The following is a 12,278-nucleotide window of genomic DNA, read 5'->3' as shown; positions in this document are numbered from 1 at the left end:
AACCACAATTCTGGCCAGTTAATCTAAAGTCATTATGCCTTTTCTAAACTTCATATGGCTTGCCCAATTCAATCCCTGACAAAGTGTGTTTGTCAGCCTTAAGTAATAATGAATCTCTGTTAATAGCATATGAAGAGGAACTGGGTAGTGGGCAGGAGGTTAGTACCACCTGGTAAACCACTAATACAAATGGATATGTGTAAAAAAGGAAATACTTGCAGGATGGAGAAGTGGTACAGAGAGGAGTATAATTTACTTTATGGCAAGTGGAAGGGTCAGACAAGCCTTCAGAGGTGTGGTAAGGCCTGGAAAGGATCCTGAGATGGTACACATTCCTCCCCATGTGTCTAAAATGGGGAGACAGAACACACAAGGGATCCACCTAGACTAAGTTAGAACCTGCATTTCAGGCAGAATTAGGCAGAGCTAGAATTCCTAGTTCCTAGTCACCCATGAAACCACTAGATATTCCCTTATGTTAGGAGCTTTATTTGAATGCATTCATTAAAAATACTTTTAGCTTAATTATTGCAGCCTTTTACTTATGTGTAAGTAAAGTATTATGTGTATTTGGGTATTAAAAGTCATTGTTCTCTTTCTTGGGAATTATATGTTTTCATAAATCATTTTGTGGTGTTGTCCTCCTAGTATGCTAAAGGAGACCTTGATTGTAAAAGGTTAAATTGAAGATGAAGTAGAATAAACCATCTAGGGTTTCTGCTATGTAAACTTGGTGTAAGTGTTGAGTCAGCTGCCTTTACTGTTGAGTGGAATCTGCAGAGCCTGTTGCTCTGTAGCCTGAATTTGTTCCCAGTGTCTCTGATTCCCTATTGGTTTATGGCCAATGACTAATGCTTTACCCACGAGTCATTAAACCCATTCTGTGCTTTTCTGATTTCCTAATCTTCTTGGAATTCATCCTTGTGTCCAGTGGTCCAATGCTCTAACTTGGTATTTGGATGACTGAGTGAACAGAAATGGCAATAAAAATGTATATGTGATATAACAGTTCAAAATGCAATTCCCTTTAGAGAAGTCTTATGAGCAAATAAAATTCCTCCCAAACCATTTCAAATCATTGGAAGTATTTGAAGCTTTTCAGTTTCCTTTGCACCTTCATGAGAGGTCAACACATACAGCAAGAGTATCTGCTAGCGCTGCACACGCTTACTTTGCCAAAAAATTCAGACTTCCCAGGGCAACTCTACTTTTTAAGGCTCCTGATTAACTGCACTGATGTAAGAAGGCAGAAGCGTGGATAATCTAATATAGATAGCAGCTGATGAATATGCATGTGTTTGATGTTCTAGAAAACTACTTTAAAAGAACAATGAAATACCATTGATGGCTAAACTTAGGATGAGAAGAAAAGATGTCCACCTCCTGGACTACTACTCAATTCTCTGAAATCCATGTCACTCTAAGAGCTGCTAGTTTCACAGAAAAGAGCTAGGAATGGTCCAGTAACTATGCCAGCAATGTGGCAGACTAAGTGGGAGAGAAATGGCTTAGAGTGGGGAAGGAAGTGGGTATAAATAAGGCATGGGAGTGTTCAGCTCACAGGGGTGGGTGAGGAGTTGGGGAGGGGGGTATAGATTTAGCTGCTTGTGTTGACTGACATTTAGCTTTACCCATCCAAACACAAGATCCAAAGGCTAAAGCCTGGCAGGAAGGCCACCTCAAACTCAAGTAACTGATAAGTGTCCCACAGGGAGGTGGAGCACAGAGAAGGAGGACCTGTCAGATGTGGTGTTTGGGAGTTGAGGCAGGCAATGTCCAATCATTCTCTTGTAGATGGACGGTGTAGACAGGGGGCTAATCTGTATGGCTAGGGCTGACAATGACTAGGGTAGAGCAAGACAATGGTAAGTCAGATAAGAGAGTCCAAATTGTCTACAAGTAAAAGTGCTTGATGCCGATATTGGGAACCTGAATGTGAAACCAGAGGAATCATAGCACCAAATATATGGAAGCAAGAAACCATGGGTCCAGACAGGAGGGTGACCCTGGTTTGTCCCTGAGACACAGAGTATGTGACCCAGCTGGATTCTTTGTTTTTTTTTTTTGTTTGTTTGTTTTTGTTTTGTTTTTTTTGAAATGGAGTCTTGCTCTGTTGCCAGGCTGGAGTGCAGTGGTATGATCTTGGCTCACGACAACCTCCGACTCCATGATTCAAGCAATTTTCCTGCCTCAGCCTCCCGAGTAGCTAGGATTACAGGCATGCACTACCATGCCCACCCAGCTGGATTTTATGTGCTCTCTTTGGAGTAACATCTGGGGTTTTCAGCCACACTTAAAGGGCAGGGGATATGGACAGGCAAGTGATTAATTGTCTCCAGCAAAATCTGTTTTCAGGTTCCAGGGCACTATCTAGAGCATCCAAATGCTGCTGCCTAAACTGAAGTCCCAGGTGCCCAGAAGGTACGTGCTCTGGGTGGATTTTTTCTGGTTGGCCTGGAGAGGTCATGGACTACTTCCTAAAATGGGCCACTAAAGAATTTAGCCTTCGTGAACCCGGGAGGTGGAGGTTGCAGTGAGCCGAGATAGTGCCACTGCACTCCGGCCTGGGTGAAAGAGCAAGACTCCGTCTCAAAAAAAAAAAAAAAAAAAAAAAGCCTTCAATAGTTTTTGACACTTGAAACAATAATTACTGCATTTCTTGTATGGAATTTTATGCCACCTTTATGTTTACTAAATGAAGCTCAGTCCTGAAATATTTTCTCCCCACTTTCTGAGGAGAAAATAATAGAGTTGTATCCTTTATAAGTCTATTTCAAAAAGGAGGCTGCAAGTTGCTCCTGGGGAGGCATGGCAAAGACAGGTTCTGTACCTTTGTGGCCACAAGGCCTAAATATTAGTGAGATCCATTTCCAGAGAATGCCAACATTAATACAAAAGAGTTTAAACACCATTTACTGATATCCACCATTGGGAGAAATTAGCCTCAGGGCTTAAATACAAAATGTGCTAATGATGAAGGGGCACATAAACAAACAGAGTATATCTTTTGAGATTGGACTTGTCTGGATGACTGCAGTCCTGAGAATTTGAGGGTATGCTTAAGATCTTCTGAGTTCAGGGGTGATGTGTTTCTTGCAGGACTTCAAAAAGTCAGGTCACTTCTGTTGAGTCGTGCTCAGTCATTTTGAGCTTCTACAACTAAATTGCAAAGGGAGCAGTGTTCACACATGGTGAAACCATCGATTCACTCTTTATCCAAAGTTCCGTTTATTTGTGATTTCTCACCAGCACGTTGATGGTCACTAATCTCCTGCTGTCAAATCTAGTTTCACAAGTTCCCCAAGCGAATCAATTTCAGGTATTGATCATTTGGCAACTGCTAATTGCTGCAGCTAAGAATTTAATTCAATGGTGAAAAAAAGGTCTATTTGTTCTATCCTTGCTATATATATGTTTTTGTAAGAAGACGCTTATTTTTGCTTTATTAGCTATCCATTCTTTAATGTAAAATCAGTAGGCAAAACCTTGTAAAAATGGTATGATTTGTTGGCATTAAAGCTGAGGTTGCCTTCAGGCTGCATTAACTTATGTATCTTTAAACATAAGCAAACTTTTACTTAATTCTTCTGTTTCGTTTTAATTTATCAGCTGTCTCTGTGTAAGACTGGAGGCCTATTTTTCTTTTTTTTTTCTTGCTTACATTTTATTTATTTCAACGAACAGTTTTATTTTGACACAGTTGGAGTCTTAAAGAAGAGTTACAAGAATAGTGAAAGGAATTTTCATACACCCTTCACTCAGGTTCCTCAAATGGTGACATTTGACCATGTTTCCTTTCACCTGAGTTCCCCTCCACCCCAAGCTGTTTGAGAGTAAATTGCAAGCAAACATAATGCCACTTTATCACTAGTTCTGAATATATATATACACACACACATATATGTATATGTATATGTTTGTATGTATGTATTTTGAGACAGAGTCTCACTCTGTCTCCAGGCTAGAGTGCAGTGGCACGATCCTGGCTCACTGCAACCTCCACCTCCAGGGTTCAAGTGATTCTCCTGCCTCAGCCTCCCAAGTAGCTGGGACCACAGGTGCACGCCACCACACCCAGCCAATTTTTTTGCACTTTTAGCAGAGACGGGGTTTCACCATGTTGGCCAGGATGGTCCTGATCTCCTGACCTCGTGATCCACCCACCCCAGCCTCCCAAAGTGCTGGGACTACAGGCCTGTTTTTCAAATAAGATTACTTTCTTTGATATTAGGCAACCCATCTTATTCTCTTGAGCACATTTTCATAGAAATAGGAGGATATATTTTTCTTAAAAATCATCAACTGTGTCTCCAATTTCATGATTACTAAGGAAGTATGCAAAGGTAAAGGACAGGAAACTGATTCGTTGATTCAAATTTTGATGAAAAAAAAATCCTTCCCTCGTTGGCTAATCTCTTACTAGCAGAAATCTGAAAATGTTTTCATGGGTAGAAAAGAGTAATTTTTCTTGGAAACTTATGAGATCAGGCTTTGTTTGATGCCCAGTGAGACAAGGGACAACAGTTCAGTTCACTGGTTTGCTCCTGGGAGCAGAGGCAAATTTGTCATCAATTATTCACATGAACCCAGAGCTGTGGTAGGGAAGAGGGAGGTTTGCTCAGGAGAAGCCAGTCTTTAATGTGTAAGAGCTGTGGATTTTAAAATACAGCTTTGTGGCCAGGTTTTTAACATCCTGAAATACAAGTTTTTTTTTTTGTTTGTTTGTTTGTTTTTTTTTTTTTTTGGGCCTTAAGATGAAACCTACAATATGATGGTAAACAGTGGCTGTAGATTAAGACATCATCTCCTTTGCGAGATGAAATCATCCACAGTTTGGCTAAGTAGTAATGTCTTTAGAGTTCAAAGTTTATAACTCCTACAGCCATTATGAAATATTTTCTTGTATACATACATATATGACATCTGGGTTTCACACTCTACTCAGCTTCTAAGGTCTTGTTGAAGACTATGTTGTCCAGCGTCATGACCATTAGATACATGTGGCTACTGAGCACTTAAACTCTCTCTGGGCTAAATTCGGATATGCTGTAAGTATAAAATACACACTGTATTTCAAATGGAAATGAAATTTCAAAATGGAAATATATTAATATTTTTATAAAATGGAAATATATTAATATTTTAAACATTGAGTACATATTAAAATAGTGATATTTTTGCTGGCCAGGTGCGGTGGCTTACGCCTGTAATCCAGCACTTCGGGAGGCTGAGATGGGTGGATTACATGAGGTCAGGAGTTCGAGACCAGCCTAGTAAACATGGTGAAACCCTGTCTCACTAAAATACAAAAATTAGCCAGGCATGGTGGTGGGCGCCTGTAATCCTAGCTACTTGGGAGGCTGAGGCAGGAGAATCTCTTGAACCCGGGAGGTGGAGGTTGCAGTGAGCCAAGATTGTGCCATTGCACTCTAGCTTGGGCAACAGAGTGAGACTCTGTCTTCAAATATATATATATATATATATATATATATATATATAGGATATATCAGGTTAAAGTTAATTTCATCTTTTTTTTACTTATTTGATGTCTCTAGAAAATATATATGTATATATGTACATATTACACATATTTCTATTGGACAATGCTGGTTTAAGAATATTCATTGTGACAAATGATCCTTTGATATTCCATGGTGAGCTGTGACAAGTTATTGGAACCCCAGTCACCAGGTCCTGACATTCAGGGATCCTGTCCCAAGTGTCTCCTCTGAGCCATAACTCCTGGCAGTATCCACTCTCCGGTCTTCTTTGCTCCATATTTGCTGTGCCCCTCTTAGCTATAGCTGCTGTTCCTGTCATTGCCTTGAGACAGGGCTTACTTTTGCTCCACTCTTATCGCTGGTAAATGGGAGAGGAAACAGGGTCCCTATCTGTTACAAGTGTCTTTATGTATTTATTTCTTTAAGGAACCAAATAATTTGACTCTGTTTGTTACAGTTTGCCTGATGCTAGACGTTGTTCATTAACCTTCCTCTTTAAGTTTGTTATTTTGATTAATTCTTGGAATAAATTCGCTTGGGGCAGGGTTGGAAAACAATACAAACATCCTCACACAGTGGACCATGCTTAGAGAGCTTCCTCTTTGCTTTGACTTGATTAGCTGTTTGTGAATTTCTTACTCTACCACACGTTGCCAAGAAGATGAGACCCAACCACTGGGCTCCAAGGTTTAGTCATATCCTCTTCTCTGGGAGGGGACATGTCCTGACTTTCTGGAATATGCAGATGATATCCAGCTTGGGTTCTTATTTTGGGACTATTATTGCCTGTGATGTTTAAATAATTGATAATGGGTACCAGTTGTCAAATAGGGATTCAAGTACAGTATCAGTTTTATACAAGGAAAGCTGACTTAGAGAATGGTGGCCTGGCCTCTTATATCCCAGCTGAAACTTGCCTGTAAGTCCTCAGCAGAGAAGCTAGAGAATGTTGGGTCTCCTGGTGGAGGCCCAACTGTTTGGGGCAGGAGGCAGAGGTGGAGAGAGCACCCAGCATAAGAACAAATGAGTCAAGAGAGCAAGGAGCTTGGCTGTGTAAACTTTGATGTTGTGACCTTACTCTTGGTAAAGAAGGTCCCATGGATTTCAGGAGCTCCTTGCCTCACCCATCGGATAAGTTACTCCTTCTTCCCCTGGGAGGAGTGAGTAAGGGGATGGAGACAGGGAACCCAAATATTTGTTCCTGTACTCCCCTTCCTTGGAAGTAGAGAAGTTTCTTATGTCTCTGGAATGTGAGGGAGCAGAAGTAAGCAGTCCTTATATCACACACTGTAGAAGTTAAATCATAGTATTATAGATGATCAGAGCTGGCAGGGACATGAAATGCTGTCTGGTCCAACACCATCATTATATATAAGAAAACAGCCCCACAGAAGTGCATTAACAGAGTCTGGGGGGAGCTCCCCTGTAAAGTCTGCTGCATATTAACACCTCTGAAAAAAAAACAGGAAAAAAAACAGGCTGCCAGTTTAATATAGCTTATGCCTCAGTAGAAAGTCTGTATGCATGTTTTTGTCTTTAAATATCTGCAAAATTTTTAAATACAATGAATAAGATTGCAAATCTGGCATACGAAAGAATTTACATTTTGGTTTGGCACGTTTGGTGTGGATTTACATGCAACAGCGGAACTGATCCAATTGAAATTAATATTTTCATTTCACTGCCATAAATTCACACAGACCTTGAGCAACAGATCCCCAAAAGTAGTGGTGTCTGGGACTCGGATTGTGCTGTTCATGGACAGAGAGAATTGGGTTTACAGAATATTTTCACCAAACTCTGTGTGTTGAGTAAGTGACCTGCTGTGAAAAATGCAAAAAGCACTAATACATAGGCCAGTTCTTGTTAGTGAAAAGTCTGATTTAAAGAATTAATAATAAATAAGTCTCTAAACATGAGTAGTTCAACTTTAAAGATGGTATACACAGTGACTAGCAAGTAGAATGGTTAGAGGCATGCACCTCTGGACTTCTGCTTCCATTTATTTGTCTACTGTAACAGTTACCACACTGCATTGTAATTATTTGTTTACATGCTCTTCTACTCACTAAACACACATCAATCATCTGCCAGATATCAGGCACCATGTTGGGCACTGGAGAAAATTAATGATCTGCATTTTGTCTATCGGCCTATATAAAGGATTTTAGTCAAGCTGATTGAAATATTTGCATCTTCTGCTTTGTCATCTGTAAAATACTGAGTGGGGATTAACATCCCATCAAGTCCTAAGATATGTGTGAAATAGAGGTTTTTGAGGTTTTGAAGGATGCTTGAAAAGTTTATCCTGTCATACAATCTGAGTTCTCCCTTTGCTTAAGACACTGCCCCAAATTGCAGTCAATGTATTTCTCTCTCATGCAAAGGAAGTGGGGAGGTAAGGAGATGAGGCTTAATGGCAGTTCCACAAGGTTACCAGGGTCCCTGGCTTGGTCATGCCCCCTCCCTAGCCATTTCTAACACAGAGCTGCTGCAGCAGAAATGCCCACCCCAAGGTACAGGCAAGGCTGGAGCACCTAGTCTTTTAGCTGGGAGTACTGCTGCCCTCAGTAAAATTGGATTCTGAGAGTAAGAAAGAAGGAAATGATGGACAATGGGATAGCCAACTATTGTCTGTAAAAGAAAAATTGCACCAGGCCAGTTAAACAGACAAGGAAGACTTTATTCAAGACTACTGCAATAGGGGAGAAACTTGAGCTTATCTCTGCTATAAGAAAATGAGGGAAGATTCTTAAACGTAGCAGTGAGCTGGTGGAAAAGTACTGGAGGATGTTAGTGGGGATGTTGGTCAATGTGATTAAACCATCTGTGTTAGGCTCCTACTCTCCCACAGGTACTGGGATATAGAGGCTCCATCTTTCTTGGTGATTTCATTTCAGAAGCATGGCTCCCAGGTCTTTGAGAAAGGTGTTCCATTCCTGGGTTACAGAACGCTTATATCTCAAGGGTAAGAGAAAGAATTTACAACTGCAAGTTTTCTAAAGTAAATGCTGTAAGAAAAGGGAGGTCAAGGTCTTATAGTCAGAAAGAAGCCTGTCTAAACTTTAGTCAACCTGGGGAGAATGCTAAGGCCTGGTTATATCTCTGCCATGGAATTTGTTTATTTTTGCTGCAATTTTGTTTACAACACTAATATCTTATAAATCTTTTTTTCCCCATAGGTAAGATAAGCTTCAGCCCAAATTACTTTCTGAAGTGTCCAGAATTCTTTGCTCATGGAATCTGGGTAGATGAAATTGTACACCATGTTGGATAGGGGAGGGTCAGGAATATAGCTCTTTGTAGGTTAACGACCACACGCTGCAATGTTATGAACAGTCTGTGGGACTTTATGACTGTCTAGAGTCAGGTGACAGAAAGTTTCAGGTTCTCAGAGCAATTATGCCACTCACATTATGCATGAAAAACCCCATCACTCTCTGAGCCTAAGAATAGGCTGCCAAGGGCTCCTCTTTCTGGTTATTCTCAATTGAAGATAAAGCAATTCAGGTTGCTGCATGATTTGAGTCTGTTTTCTTCCCCCTAAAGGTGACAAGCTCTAATTTTATTTTATTCTTTGTAAACTTGAAAATGAAAGGTCCTGTGCGAGCTGTGTGGGAGATGCAGTGTGTGCCTTTGCACTCAAGGTGAGCAGCACATAAATGTTTTCTTAATGTGCTTCAGACACGTTCGGAGACATAAAGAAGGGAATAGACCTAGCAGGTTATTGAGTCCATGTCCCTTCTTTTGCATTGATTGAAACTGCCTCACTCGAGCATGCCTTTTGGAATTTTGAGCAAACTAATTTTCTATGTCCCCAGGAGCTGATACTTGTCACAATTCCATTTCAGAAAAATTTTTGTAACATGGGAGACCTCATTGTTGAGATATTTCTTTGCATCAGTTCTATCTTATATTTTCTTGGCTAGCAAGGCCAATCCATGAAGTCAGACCCCATCGTAGAGCTGAGGTAGGAGAAGAAAACCCAGAGGATAACTGGGTTACCTTAGGATTTTACTCTATCAAGTTATATTTCAAGAGATGTGATTTAACACTTAATATGTCTCCAAATCCATGTAATAAGAAATTAAATTATATTTTTGACTGCATTTACTACTAATATTTTTAATGTTTCATGTCTAGTATTTCCCCAATAGAATATCTTAAATATTTTTATTACTTCCTATTACACACTCTATTATTTCCTGCATTAAAAACCCAAACAATGTTAAGTCATTTCAATGTAATTTAATTAATATATATACATATATAAAGATACTTAGGTACCATGAGAATTCCTGCTTTCAAAGATTTGAAGAGTTGAGGATGGTAGAATATTCTAAGTTAACTTAATACAGCACAAAACAGGCACAATAGATTACAGGATAAATTTTTACCAAAAGTTGGAAACACTCAAATGTCAATACTGAAATTGTTATACAGTCAAACTTCTAGGAGGCTAAGTCATGGGGAGGGAATATTTTATGTACTGTGGAAGAAATGATATGGTGGGTATATTTTCATCCAATAGGGGAATCTGTTTTCTGCTTAGAAAATTGATTTTCTGTCCAAAACACCTAAATATAAAACCCCATCTTTCTGCTATGCCATGGTACTGCACCATCATGAGAGAACGCGAAAGGAGTGAGGACAATACTATGACAATAGGCAGAGAAAAAAGCCATTCTCAGGGAAATAAAGAAAGGACATAGTTGCCATTTTCAATATTAATAGAATAATCTCTTTTTACAAGTGCCATTGACAAAGACTGCATTTATTGTACACATTGAGCAAGTGTGTAAGAAGGAACTGACATTTTTCTGTTATTGGTAACGTAGGCTCTGAAATACTATTTAATAAGAAGCAAGTATTTCTGACCAGAACAATGTGGGACATATTGAAAAGCATCAGCAGAAACTGAGGAGAGAGAATAACTAAAAGGAAAACTGTATTTGCAGCGTCTTTGTTAGAAGACGCTACATATATAATATAAAAACTTATATTTTCCACCATTTCCAATGTAGGGTGCTAGAAATTAATTTAACACTACAGTAAACTATCCATTGTGTTTGGTTATAATTGTTTAACTGGAAGGTAAACTGTTTCTAAAGTTTTCATTGCGTGTTAATAAGTTGTTCCCTCATTCACTTATTTCTTATTTTTATTGCTCATTCCTTCACTTGTTCATCCATCTATTCATTCATTTAATAGGTAAAAATTATAGTGTGCATCTAGTCATTATTTATTATTTCACTGTTTTCATAGAAACACAAGTATTTTTCTTTTTCTTATTTATCCGTACTTGGCAGACCTTTCCTGATTGTTCTAGCAAAGACTCTGATAGTCAAAAGTTAGAAAACATGGAAGGCAACACCCCTTACAGAATTCTGGGTTAACAAATGGGTACTACAGGGGACACTGGCAAGGCTGCACGCAAACAAACACTTCAAGTACTTTTATTTATTCATTTCCAATGATCATATCTACTGCTAATCAGAAACATGACAATAATGGCTGGATCTGAAAAGGAGTAACCAGACACTATAATTTTTAAAACTATCAGCCACCATAAACATAAGGCAAAGAAAGCTTGTGTTGTAAGGAATTAAATTCAATGTGCTATTATTTCTTCAATTCAAACAAGATAATGAGAAATTTACAACAGGCATAGGCCTGAAAAGTGTTTGCCTGAATGTAATAACAGTGTCACTCTTATCTGTGGAGAGAGGATGCTCTCATTCACTCAGACAGATGTGAACACACTAGTCAACTTGTTAATTGTTTCAGTCACTCTATTTAAACAATTTTAACACAAAGTTCCTTAGTGAACCTTATTAGGCAGAACTCTAATAAATTAAGTAACCGTTCAATATGGAGTGAAAATCACATCCTCATAATGTGCTAAAAATGAATCGACTCAGTCAATTCAGTAAATTACTTTTTATTTGATGTGGAGCAGATTATTTGATTAATAGAATCTTTCACTTTTCCACCATATTTTCATTTGGCGTTTTTGGCTGCTGGAGCAGAGATTGGCTCATGTTGCCTCTGGAAAAAGGAGAATTTGTTTTAAAGATACCTAAGGAGCTGTCAGCTGAGTAGCTCTGGCTGTCACTGCTGACTGACTTCTTCTCATCCTTCCCTTCCCACATATTCTAGAGAGGAAATCAAATTGCTCCAGCTTGTCTTTTCCCAGCAGGCCATAAGCAAACCCATGGATCTGTTGACTTTGAGTATCCTGTCCAATCAACTCTGCCCAGGTGCTTGAGAGGGAGGGAAGACAGGACCACATTATGGGCAGAGCACTGGTTCTTTAGTAGAGATTGTAGATGGGCAGCTGGCCTTAGAAGGGGCTTCTGATGTTTGTTCAGTGTAGCACCCAGCAGCATCTAGCTGACAGGGCAAGAATAGGCAAACTTACCATGTTTGTGTGTGTCAAAACAGTCCCCATTATCTAGTTAGTTTTTTTCTATATTTTATAACAATATTATTTTTATCATTATAAAATTGAAGTATCTTTATTGAAATACATTTGGAAACTAAAGAAAAGCACAAATAATAAACTCTTATTGGATTTTAAAATCACATCTTAAAGAAGTTTAATCCATTCATATTTATTGTCACAAATGATAGGCTTGTATCACTCTAATTTTATTTTACACTTTTTACATTTTATGCTTACTTTACATTTCTTTTTGCTATATGGAATATTTTTCTTTGCTCCCCTCAGTAATTTAAAAACTTTTAACCCTATTTTTATTCAGTATAGTTACTGTA

The 12,278-nt window shown here is 38.9% G+C and overlaps 1 pseudogene; it reads left to right on the top strand.

The window, feature by feature from the left end:
• Positions 1–222: 222 nt before the first annotated feature.
• Positions 223–12,278, top strand: part of LOC101126835 (ADP-ribosylation factor 1-like) — a 31,301-nt pseudogene continuing 19,245 nt past the window's right edge.

Source organism: Gorilla gorilla, chromosome 10, assembly GCF_029281585.2.
Source record: "Gorilla gorilla gorilla isolate KB3781 chromosome 10, NHGRI_mGorGor1-v2.1_pri, whole genome shotgun sequence".
Lineage (NCBI taxonomy): Eukaryota > Metazoa > Chordata > Mammalia > Primates > Hominidae > Gorilla > Gorilla gorilla.
This window is presented reverse-complemented; position numbering and strand designations above follow the sequence as displayed.